We start from the raw sequence: 12,474 nt of genomic DNA on the forward strand, positions 1-12,474 counted from the left end.
TGATGAAAAGATTCAGGACAATTTTCCAGCCCCAAAGAAGTCTCCTCACCATCTAGCAACAATATTATTTTAGCCTTTGAATATTAGACACCACATATTTGTTATAATGTCCTGTTTCTACCTGTTGACCAATGACATTTGCTATTAATATCTTTTGGACATGTTCAGGAATCTCTAGAATGTTTATTCTGTGTTATCTATAAAGTATCCATCTTGTCAAACAAAACACTTACATGAGTGAGTTAAAATTGATAGGCAATAATGGAATGTTTCTCACAGTGTGATCATAGGAATCAATACAATTTTGGGCAGAGTCATTCATTTTACTCATATGTTAAGTCTATCATTTTACTTAATAATAATGTTATAGTCTTCTTAGAAGTGATAATGGCCATTTATCAAATAACCATCACATTACTTCAAATGGTAGTGAATATCTAAAGTGATTCAAATGTAGAAATATGATTAGACAACCACTAATAAACATTTATGAATAAACACATAAACAACTTTAGAAGTTTCAAGAGTTTATGGATTCTATGAAATTGTGAATTTCTGTGTGTCTGCAAGCTTTTCCATCAAAAAAGTCCAAAGTCTTCAGCAAGTTCTCAAAGGGGATTTATGACCAAGCAAAGGTTAAAAGCAAAAAGTAAATTTCTTTTAAAAAGAAAATTAAAACTGTTCTTTAATGAAAAAAAAAAAACTTCTAACTTCTTTAATAGCACATTTCCTCTCCACTCCATACGGTTTGGAAATGATGAACCCAGTGCTTATGAAACAGATTTAAATGTTATCAGGCAAGCTTAGGAATCCCATCTTGGAAAAAACATACCACATTATCACTAACAATCTCAGGGCCCCAGGGTTTGTCCCTTGCTAACCTCCCAGAGCTTTGGTTTCCTTATTTTTAGTTTGAAGAGTTTGGATTAGAGGGGTGAATTCAAAGATCACTCCCAGCTGTAAAATTGTAACCTAGTCATGAAGAATTACATATACACTTCAAAATAATAAAATAAACAAACAAGACACTTGGTTAGAAAACTCTCACAGCAGATATGATTTTATTAACAATCAATGAAGTATTTAAACAGGAAATCAAACTCTGGGTTCTGGGATCCTCATAGAATCCATTGGCTCTCAATATCAAGCCTCTTGAAAGTTAGACTTTTGATTTCAGATGAAATTACTTGACTGGTTTATATATTCTACTGCTTAAATGCTTTTCTGTCACAATGCTGAACATGACATTCAAAATGCTTAATGATCAAAAGCAAACATTGTGGTGGCCTATTGAGATGGGATAAGCAAACTAAGGAGCAAAAGCTGGTATAAATGCAATGACTCACATAATCTAAACTTGTGGTTGAAAGAAAGGGAAACATCTCTAAAATACTTATTATAATTTAACATCAGGACAATCAAAATGTGGCTGGAAATGAGTAGTACATAATCACGTGAAGAGGAAAGAGAGAAGCTGGCTGAGAAAGGCTGGACAGGTTTAAATACTGTAGAAAATTATTGTTTATTTGCTCCAAGAGACAGTCCAGGCCCTCTGCAGCCAGCACCCTTGGATAATCCTATCAATATTTAACATCTTCTTGTTTCAACTCCTGGGCAAGTGACTAAAAATTGTTCACTTCATTTAACTGGAGTTTGAACCACACATCTGATATTTGCAGACCACTCTGAATAACTGATCACTTCATAAAGAGCTATTTTTAAGGAAAAATGAATGTTGCAGTTTGCAGATCAAATCATTGGTTACCCTATGTACATGCATTACTACACAAATGGTGTGAATCTACATCCTGTACAGCCACAGAAATGAAAAGTCGTACCCCATTTGTGTACAATGGATCCAAAATGCAGTCTATAAAGATAAAAAAAAAAATCATTGGTACATATGGATTGGATGGACTCACAAAGCATTCCACTTAAAAATGGAGGTGCTGATGACTCTTCATCTGATACTCTAATTATTTGTTTTAAAATGAATCATTATGCTAAATGAATATAGCTAGAGATAAGGTTTGAAGGAAAAGATCCAACTAAACAATTACTATGTCTTCAGACACGAAATCACCATACATAGTATTGACTTATTTCTTGAGCCACATAAATTCACTAGTTTCTGATTGTTGAAGAAATTATTAGGAAATAATTTGTTTTCCTATTTTGAAGTTTTCTTAACAATTTATTAAAAACTACTTTATAAACTTATTGTGTGTCAGGCAATATAAATGATCCTCTCAAATATGTAGTCTTCTTTATAAACCTAAGAATAGGAGAGAAGGAAACTGATTGAAAAGAGACAAGTTATTTTTGTGGATCAAAACTTGTCTATCATAAAGTCACAAATTAAAACTACTTCAATGATTTGCTCAAGCCAATAGCCTTCTTGCTTTATCATTTTATTAAGCCATTAACTATACTGATGTTTAAATTTGCAACTTGTGATAACCAAATCAACAAAATAATGTCATTGTTGTTTTGTGAGGGCACTTTTGCAGGTATGATATACATAACCAATAATTATAAAACAGAGACATTAGAATGACAACATGTTCCTTTTTGAAAAAATTAAAATGGTAGGTTTAAGAATATTAAAAAGTTATTGCCTAAAATATATACAATATTTTATAAGAATGACTATTATTTATGCATCCTTTCTAATTCAGATGCATAATTTTAATTTTACACAGGTGGTATTATGACTCATTGTAAGAATCTATCCTAAAATATGACGATTCCAATATATGTGTTTAATGTACTAGTTTTCTGAAAGAAATAAAAGTTAGGCATTTGACATAACTCAGTGCTCTATTCATTGATTTAATAAAAATGATAATCACTATAATGTGTAATATTATCTGAAAATAGTGTTACATAGAAGGGATAAAAATTACTATCGCTGCTCTTGAAAGTCTTTAAAGCCATGAAGAGGAATAAGACAAAACTCAACTGAATTCAACAATCATCTTTGTCAATCATCTTGTACTTGCCTTATGATACTAGGCACAGAGGAGTCGTGATATTTAATAAAAGTAATGTCAATATATAGCATGCATGCTATCTGTTGTCATTCACCACACAAAACTTTTTCACAAGTTTACCTTTTGATAATTCACCAAGTTGAGGAGGAAAAGAGATAATATAGGAAAACATAGGGCATTTCTTTTTTTTAATTTTAAATTTTTATTTGTTCTAATTAGTTGTACATGACAATAGAATGCATTTATACATTTTGGCATTTATACATTTGGGTATTTTGTTATACATATTTAATGGGGGAAAGTTCATAAAGGATAAGTGAATGAAGAGGGCTACCTGCTTATATGAGCTTTATTAAGAGAGGCCTCTCTGAGAGGTATTTTGAGAACTGAGACAGCTCCCACCTCAAGTAATCAAGGTCTGAGCATTACGGCAGTTGGGAAAGGGGGGCCAAGAGTCACAAAGCTAGAAAGAATGTGGTGGTCCTAGGGGCTGAAGGGAAGTGGCTGGTGTGCACTGAGCATGGGCAGGGCCACTGACATGAGATGAGAGGTAAACTGGGATAACAGCAAACACTTGAGAGGTGCAAACTGCACAAGAATGCAGAGGATGGATGAAGCAAGATCCAGAAGATACCAAGGAGGAGCTGGTATTTATGGTATGACAGACTTTCTGTAGACCATAATGGTTTAAGAGATGGTAAATAAAACTGGGATACTGAAAAAAAAATCAACAATGGCATGAAGTAACAGATGACTTAAAGGTTTGCTCAAGGAGATGTGATTGGTTTGTAATGGTTAGTCTATGATAGGTCTTAAAGATTAAGGTGAGAATTTTATGAGTTCCATTATTCAAGCAATAGTGAAACCACATAAGTATCACAAACAGGGAGTGACATGACACAGGGAAATAGTGTAAGGTTAATTAGTGGGAACATTAGACAGTTTGAGAAATCCATCAGAAAGTCAATGCAATAGGGATGCAGTAGACTAGGGTCTAGATTGGGGTGGGACAGAGAAGTGCATATTGGACAGGGAATTCAAAAAACCCTAGGCCATCATTAGTCACTCGGCTCACTGACATGCAAAATCATGAGCAACTGTAGAGAAAAGCAATTGTCAGGTCAGGAAATCTTAAAACTATAACCTGGATAATTTTTCTACTTACTATAAAGTAGGAAGACAGTCAGAAGACGTGATACTGAGTTTTATCAACATGACTTCCAACCAAATTTTATGAACTGAATTTCATTCTCATGTGATACCAATGGTGATGGTGAGAGGTGTCATAAAAGACAGGCTGGTGGTCTGTGTAGATGTTAAGTGCTGATAAAACTGTGATACATCAAACTACATTTGATGATCTTTATGTTTATCTTGGGCAGACATTTCATGTCAGTTTCTCAGAAACACTTTTAATGGTTGTGCTTCAAATAATTTTTTTTTTCTGATGGACAATTATGAAGTTCATGACTACTTCCCTTTCAGGAGTTCCTACTGGACACTTGAGTTTGTGGCCTGTATCAAAAGTGCATCCACCATGAAATAGAAGAGGAGGGAACCCTACCAAACTCGTTCTATGAAGCCAATATCACCCTGATACCTAAACCAGACAAAGACACATCGAGGAAAGAAAATTTCAGACCAATATCCTTAATGAACATTGACGCAAAAATTCTCAACAAAATTTTAGCAAATCGCATACAAATATGTATTAAAAAGATAGTGCACCACGATCAAGTGGGTTTTATCCCAGGGATGCAAGGTTGGTTCAACATTCGGAAATCAATAAATGTCATTCACCATATCAACAGACTTAAAGTTAAGAATCACATGATTATTTCAATAGATGCAGAAAAAGCATTTGATAAAATACAGCATCCCTTCATGCTCAAAACACTAGAAAAAATTGGGGTAGTGGGAACATTCCTAAACATTATAAAGGCCATCTACACTAAGCCCATGGCTAATATCATTCTAAATGGTGAAAAACTGAAAGCATTCCCCCTAAAAACTGGAACAAGGCAGGGATGCCCTCTTTCACCGCTTCTATTCAACATCGTCCTTGAGACTCTAGCCAGAGCAATCAGACAAACCAAAGAAATTAAAGGGATACGAATAGGAAAAGAAGAACTCAAACTATCCCTGTTCGCTGATGACATGATTATATATTTAGAGGAACCTGGAAATTCCACCAGAAAACTTTTAGAACTCATAAGTGAATTCAGTAAAGTAGCAGGTTACAAGATCAATGCTCATAAATCCAATGCATTTTTATACATAAGTGATGAATCTTCAGAAAGAGAAATTAGGAAAACTACCCCATTCACAATAGCATCGAAAAAAATAAAATACTTGGGAATCAATCTCACAAAAGAGGTGAAAGACCTCTACAATGAGAACTACAGAACACTAAAGAAAGAGATTAAAGAAAACCTTAGAAAATGGAAAGATCTCCCATGTTCCTGTATAGGCAGAATTAATATTGTCAAAATGGCTATACTACCTAAAGTGCTATACAGATTCAATGCAATTCCAATGAAAATCCCAATGATGTACCTTGCAGAAATACAGCAAGCAATTATGAAATTCATCTGGAAGAATAAAAAACCTAGAATAGCTAAAGCAATCCTCAGTAGCAAGAGCGAAGCAGGGGGTATTGCAATACCAGATCTTCAACTCTACTACAAAGCAATAGTAACAAAAACGGCATGGTATTGGTACCAAAATAGACAGGTAGGTCCATGGTACAGAATAGAGGACATGGACACAAACCCAAATAAATACAATTTTCTCATACTAGACAAAGGTTCCAACAATATGCAATGGAGAAAAGATAGCCTCTTCAACAAATGGTGCTGGGAAAACTGGAAAACTATATGCAATAGAATGAAATTAAACCCCTATCTCTCTCCCTACACAAAACTCAACTCAAAATGGATCAAGGACCTCGGAATCAGACCAGAGACCCTGCATCTTATAGAAGAAAAAGTAGGTCCAAATCTTCAACTTGTTGGCTTAGGATCAGATTTCCTTAACAGGACTCCCATAGCACAAGAAATAAAAGCAAGAATCAATAACTGGGATAGATTCAAACTAAAAAGCTTTCTCTCAGCAAAGGAAACTATCAGAAATGTGAAGAGAGAGCCTACAGAGTGGGAGTATATCTTTCCCACTCATACTTCAGATAGAGCGCTAATTTCCAGAATCTATAAAGAACTCAAAAAACTCTACACGAAGAATACAAATAATCCAATCAACAAATGGGCTAAGGAAATGAACAGACACTTCACAGAAGAAGATGTACAAGTAATCACCAGATATATGAAAAAATGTTCAACATCCCTAGCAATAAGGGAAATGCAAATCAAAACTACCCTAAGATTTCATCTCACCCCAATTAGAATGGCGATTATCAAGAATACAAGCAACAATAGGTGTTGGCGAGGATGTGGTGAAAAAGGAACACTCATACATTGCTGGTGGGGTTGCAAATTAGTGCAGCCACTCTGGAAAGCAGTGTGGAGATTCCTCAGAAAGCTTGGAATGGAAACACCATTTGACCCAGCTATCCCACTCCTTGGTCTATACCCAAAGGACTTAAAATCAGCATACTACAGAGATACAGCCACATCAATGTTCATTGCTGCTCAATTCACCATAGCCAGATTGTGGAACCAACCTAGATGCCCTTCAGTTGATGAATGGATAAAGAAACTGTGGCATATTTATACAATGGAATATTACTCCGCAATGAAGAATGATAAAATTATGGCATTTGTAGGCAAATGGTCGAAATTGGAGAATATCATGCTAAGTGAGATAAGCCAATCTCAAAAAAGTAAAGGACGAATGATCTCGCTAATAAGCGGATGAGGACATATAATGGGGGGTGGGACGGGCTAGCATTAGGTTTAGGGTTAGGTTTAGAGTTAGGCTAAGGAGAGCGGTAAGAATGAAGGAAAGAAGGACTGTGTAGAGGGAAAAGAGGGGTGGGAGGGGTGGGAGGGGTGGGGGGGAGGGGAAAAATAAAATAAACATCATTACCCTATGTAAACGTAAAAAAAAAAAAAAAAAAAAAGTGCATCCATCTTCATCAATTACCTGTGTCTTAACCCCCATGTTACACCCTTGGTTCTCTTTCTACTTTTCTATATTATCTGCTGCATAAAATCTTTCTGAAGTTTATAACACTTTGTAAACTACCCTAAATATTTCCTAGAACATATAACAGTATGATTAAGAGGTTGGAATGAGATGCTAAATAAATCCTAATTCTTTTTTTTTTTTTCTTGTTTATCTTTCTAATACCAATCAAGGATAGGAAGGTTAAAGGAAATTTGACAGAAACAACTTCTATTATTTAAGAAAAAAAAAAGATAAATTTTGTTTATGCCTGTCATGGAAAGGTCAAAAATTGTAAAATGAAAGATCTACAACTTTAGACAATTCTTTCCATTTATGGAAGGTGGAAGCACTGGCGATGATTATGTGACATAAAAAAAACTAAGACAAAAGAGGGACAAGAAAGGAAAAGAACTGAGACTACTTCTAATTTTAGCCACTAGATGGAGTAATGCCAAAAATATATCATTGGTATTGAAATGGTGAGATACAATTTTCCATACAATAAGTTTTCTTGCTGACAAGGTGAAAGTCATTTAGATAAGGAATTCTGAATGTGTTCCCTGTCATGTTCATAATTTCCTAGACTGACAGAACATACATGTAAGGATGTGATTGTCTCTATTTTAGAGTTGACATGAAGTACTCAACAAGACAAGTAGACTACCACTGAACTGTATCCCTGGTTGGAGGTTTAGGAGTTCTTAGTATATCCTAGATACCATTACTTTGCTAGATACATTTTGCAAACTTTTGATTATGCTCTGTGGTTTGCTTATAAATTTTCTTAATGATGTTTCGAGCAGAAGTTTTAATTTTGATTGTCTAATTTATGATTTTTTATTTTTGTCTTCCCTTAAGTCATGAAAATAGTCTCCTGTTTTCTTCTAGAAGCTTTTTAGTTTTAGCTTTTATGTTCAGATCAATCATCCATTGCACATTAATCTTTATGATTAATATGATAAAGAACAAGATTAATTTGTTCCCATATGAATATATAGTTATTCTAACACCATTTGTCGAAAAGACTATACTTTTCCCATTAGGTTCCTTGAAACATTTGTTGAAAATAAAATAAAAGTGTACATATGAATCTTTAAAAAAGATGAGTAGACTAAACCACAGGCTGGGTGTGGTGGCACACACCTGTAATCCCAGATACTTGGGAGGTTGAGGCAGGAGGATCATTAAGTTCAAGGCTAACCTGAACAACTTAGAGAGACTCTGTCTCAAAATAAAAAGGGTTGGGGTTATAGCTTAAAGGTAGAGCCCTTATCAGACCTGTATTATATATTCTATTGAATTTATGAAAATACAAAATGGTAAAATGGCATTATTATATGAGTCTCTTTGGTCACTTATCAGTCTTTTATCCCTAATGAGTGGATATAGAAACCATGCCTTCTCTCCCTATTAATTATGCTTCCCCACCTTGCTTGTGATAGGTAGAGATCATTAATGACTTCAAGATCATTTATTAGTTAAAAATAATTTAAGGCCCACTATGTGCCATACACCTGGAAGCAGCCAAGGATAGAACAGACCTGGCCCCTGCTCTCATGCCCCTTAACAATAATAATGCTGTGAATTTACTACATGCCAAGCTCCATCCCAATCACTATATATCACTTATTTAAATCTTACATCATCCTGTTATGTAGATATTATGATTATTCTAATTTTGTAGATGAGGAAAGTGAAATACAAAAATTATTTGAAGTTCCCTGTTCTATTCCAAAACATAAGGATGTTAGAAGTAGTTTCAGTCATTTGTCTGTTTCTATGTCCAAATATTGAGAAATTCAACCTAAGTGGAAAAGATTTATTTTGGCTCATGGTTTCAGAGGTTTCATTCTAGAGTTGGTTGACTCCATTGCTTTTGGGCCCATGGTGAGGCAGAACATCATTATGGTGAATGAGTGGCAGCTGCTCCTCACCTCATGGTAGCCAAAAAGCAAAGGAATAGAGAGGAAGGGGCCAGGGTTCCAGTATTCTCTTCACCAACTGGCCCCCAATGACCTAACTTCCTCCCACTAGGCCCCACCTCCTATAGGTTCCATCCTCCCAATAGTGGTGCAGGTGGCAACAGAACATTTAGCACATGGCCTTTGGAGGATATTTAAGACAAACTATAACAGAAGTCATTTCTGTTTAAGTCAGTTTTACATCTTTGCTACCAATGTACCTGACAAAAACAACTTAGAAGAGGAAAAGCTAATTTTGGCTTGTGATTTCAGAGGTTTAGTCCATGGTTGGCCAATTACATAGCTCTAGGTCCAAGGTGAGGCAGAGGCAGAAGGGCATAGCAGAGGAAAGAAACCAGGAAGCAGAGAGGGGTAGGGGGAGAGAGAGTGCACCAAGTACCAGGAACAAAATATAAACCTGAAAAGCTCATCCCTAGTGACCTATTTCTTCTAGCACCCTACCTTTTTATAATTACCACCCATTAACTCATATCAGTGGATTAATACAATTATTAGATTATACCTCTCATAATCTAATCCTTTCACCTCTGAACATTCTTGCATCTTCTCACACATGAGCTTTAGGGGGACACCCCATATCTAAACCATAACAATTCCCATCCTCTTCTCAAGAAAAAAAATGAGCAATTTGAAAAATAAACAATTCTTAGATCCATCAGGGCACTAAAGCAACAGGGCAAACTGCTGCAAGAGACAGATAAGTAGATTAGGTATAAATAGAGCCGAAACCTGGAAACAAACTTCTCACAGTGAGATCCAGTGTGATAAAAACACTTGAAACTGTTGTCAATGAATTGCTGGATGCTTAGTGTAGAATAGGATGAGTGTTAAAAACTCTAGGAGGCCCAATCTTGTTGGGACACACTTTTATGAATTTTATCTTCAAGAACTCTACCAGGTTACCACAGTGAAGTCCTATGCAAAATTTTACTCTCCTTCTTGCAGAGGAAAGGAGTCATTTTGAAATAGGACCAGATTCCTCAGATTTCCTTGAAAACTGGCTTCCCTTAAGGGAAAATCAGAAGGCAGCCAGAGAGAGTGGAGACGAAAGCACGTGGGAGAGAGAGAGCTGACACTGTGAAAAGCCTAATGACGTGTTCCAGAGATTTTGGCTGCCCCTGCGTGTCCTCGGCCTGAATACTCCTGAGGATACAATTAGAAGGAAGTTTTCCAAAAAAAAGCAATCTGAAGTTCGAGGTGGTGACCACATTGGGATTAAAGCTACAAGGAAACAGGAAAGGCTTTCAGCAGAAACCATTGTGCAAATAACCCAGGGAGTTGTGCAGTGAAGAAATCACAGAACCTTGAGAGACTTTGTGCCAACTCTGCAAAACCTGACAGTGGCTGAGCCTGAGACCTACAGCAAGAACAGATCCTGGAGCTGCGGGTGCTCTAAGCAATCCTGTTCAAGGAGTCTCAGACCTGAGTACAGGACCATCACCCAGAGAGTGGAGAGGACCTGGTTGTTGTATTAGATGATTTGTGGCAGGAATATGGAGAAACAGGACAAGAGGAGGTAAAAGTCGAATGTGCTCTTTTGCAAGAAAGCAAGAATTAAGCCTCTCACCAGACAGCTGGACTTGAGCACAGTTCAGCTTCTTTCCTGTCTGTGTATTCATTTCTGTAGGTCTTATCCTCAGCCTTTCTTAATACCCACTGGGAGGAAACTGAATATGCTCCAGATTCCCCTCCCATTCTCTTTGCCACTTCGGGGTTTCTTTTTGTTCTCTTTTCTACCTTTGAAATGTATTTTGGAACAAATTTCCTAAACCTACATGTACCTGATTATCTCTACATGTACTTAATTATCTGTAAGACCCAAACCAGGCAAAGAAATGAAAAATGCTTGTGGAAGAAACAGCCCCTCTGAAGAGTGCAAGAGCAGCAGGTCCTGCCCAAGTGTGAAGTTCAAAAACCTGAGAAAGAGAAAGGTGAAGAGACAAGGATTGAGAATGGGAATCTTGTTTTAGTGACAGACTCTTGTGGAAGAGTGGAATCATCTAGGAAAATATCCAAACCTATAGAAGCTCCTTGTGAAGACTCTGATTTGGGAAGGGAGCAGGCCAAGGCCATGGAGAAGATTGACTATAAATGCTCAAAATGTAGGGGGACATTTATCCAGCATTCAGACCTGATTGAACATGAAAGTGTACACATGGGAGAAAAACTTGGTGAATCCAAAGTGTGTCAGAGTTCTACTCTTACTGGACATCAGAAAATTTCTTCTAGAGAGAAAGGTCATCAGTGCCATGAATGTGCAAAAGTCTTTCAGAAGAGTTCACATCTTGTCAGACATCAGAAAATCCATCTTGGTGAGAAGGCTTATCAGTGCAAAGAGTGTGGAAAAGTCTTTAGCCAGAATGCAGGCCTTTTGGAACATCTCAGAATCCATACTGGAGAGAAACCTTATCTGTATATCCATTGTGGAAAGAACTTTAGGTGCAGCTCTCACCTTAATCGACACCAGAGAATTCAGTCAGGAGGAAACTTGTGAGTGCAAAGAGTGTGGAAAAACATTTAGTCAGGCCTTGCTCCTCACCCACCATCAGAGAATCCACAGTCACTCCAAAAACCATCAGTGTAATGAGTGTGGGAAAGCCTTCAGTTTGACCTCAGACCTTATTCGACATCACAGGATTCACACTGGTGAAAAACCTTTCAAGTGTAATGTATGCCAGAAAGCATTCTGACTTAACTCACACCTCATTCAGCATGTAAGAATCCACAATGAAGAAAAGCCCTATGAGTGTAATGAATGTGAGAAGCCTTCAGACAGAAGTCAGGTCTCTTTCAGCATCAGAGACATCACCACAAAGGAAAACTGGTTAGATGAGGTGTTGTCCTTGTAGAACATCAGAAAGTATACATTGACAAGCAAACAGCACTTTAGGAAAAGTTATTCTGGCCAACATCAGAATTCCTAAGGGCTGAGTTGGAAGTGTTTGCCTCCATTCCCTATCCTTTGCTTTCCTTGAAATCCATTTTGGACCTCAATAATTTCACCCTAGACAGTACAGTGAGATCAGAGTTAAACAACATTCTTCACTACAAGACTTTTGAGCATTTATAAGGTGTTAAATGAATGATTGTGTATCTCCAAGATATACCTCATGTTTCATCACACGTCCCATGGATGAGGAAAAGGGTTCCGGCCGGAGAGATTGACTGGCTATAAATTAATCTCTAAGAAACTTATTTAATAGAAAAAAACACAGGAGACAATTATCTCTTTTGAACCAGGGGCATGGCCAGTTGAGCCATGCTAAGATCTGGTTCTAACAAAACCTGGAGCCTCTGCTTTGTTTATTTATAGTGGTACAGATCAAAGGGGGACCAGTAGGAGCTTCTGGTTCCATGAGAGAAACAGGATGGAG

General features: G+C 36.8%; 1 pseudogene; it reads left to right on the forward strand.

Moving 5' to 3' along the window:
- The window catches only part of LOC124975790 (zinc finger and SCAN domain-containing protein 26-like), a 42,418-nt pseudogene extending 30,334 nt beyond the window's left edge, over nt 1-12,084 (forward strand).
- Nucleotides 12,085-12,474: the final 390 nt, after the last annotated feature.

Source organism: Sciurus carolinensis, unplaced genomic scaffold (assembly GCF_902686445.1).
Source record: "Sciurus carolinensis unplaced genomic scaffold, mSciCar1.2, whole genome shotgun sequence".
Lineage (NCBI taxonomy): Eukaryota > Metazoa > Chordata > Mammalia > Rodentia > Sciuridae > Sciurus > Sciurus carolinensis.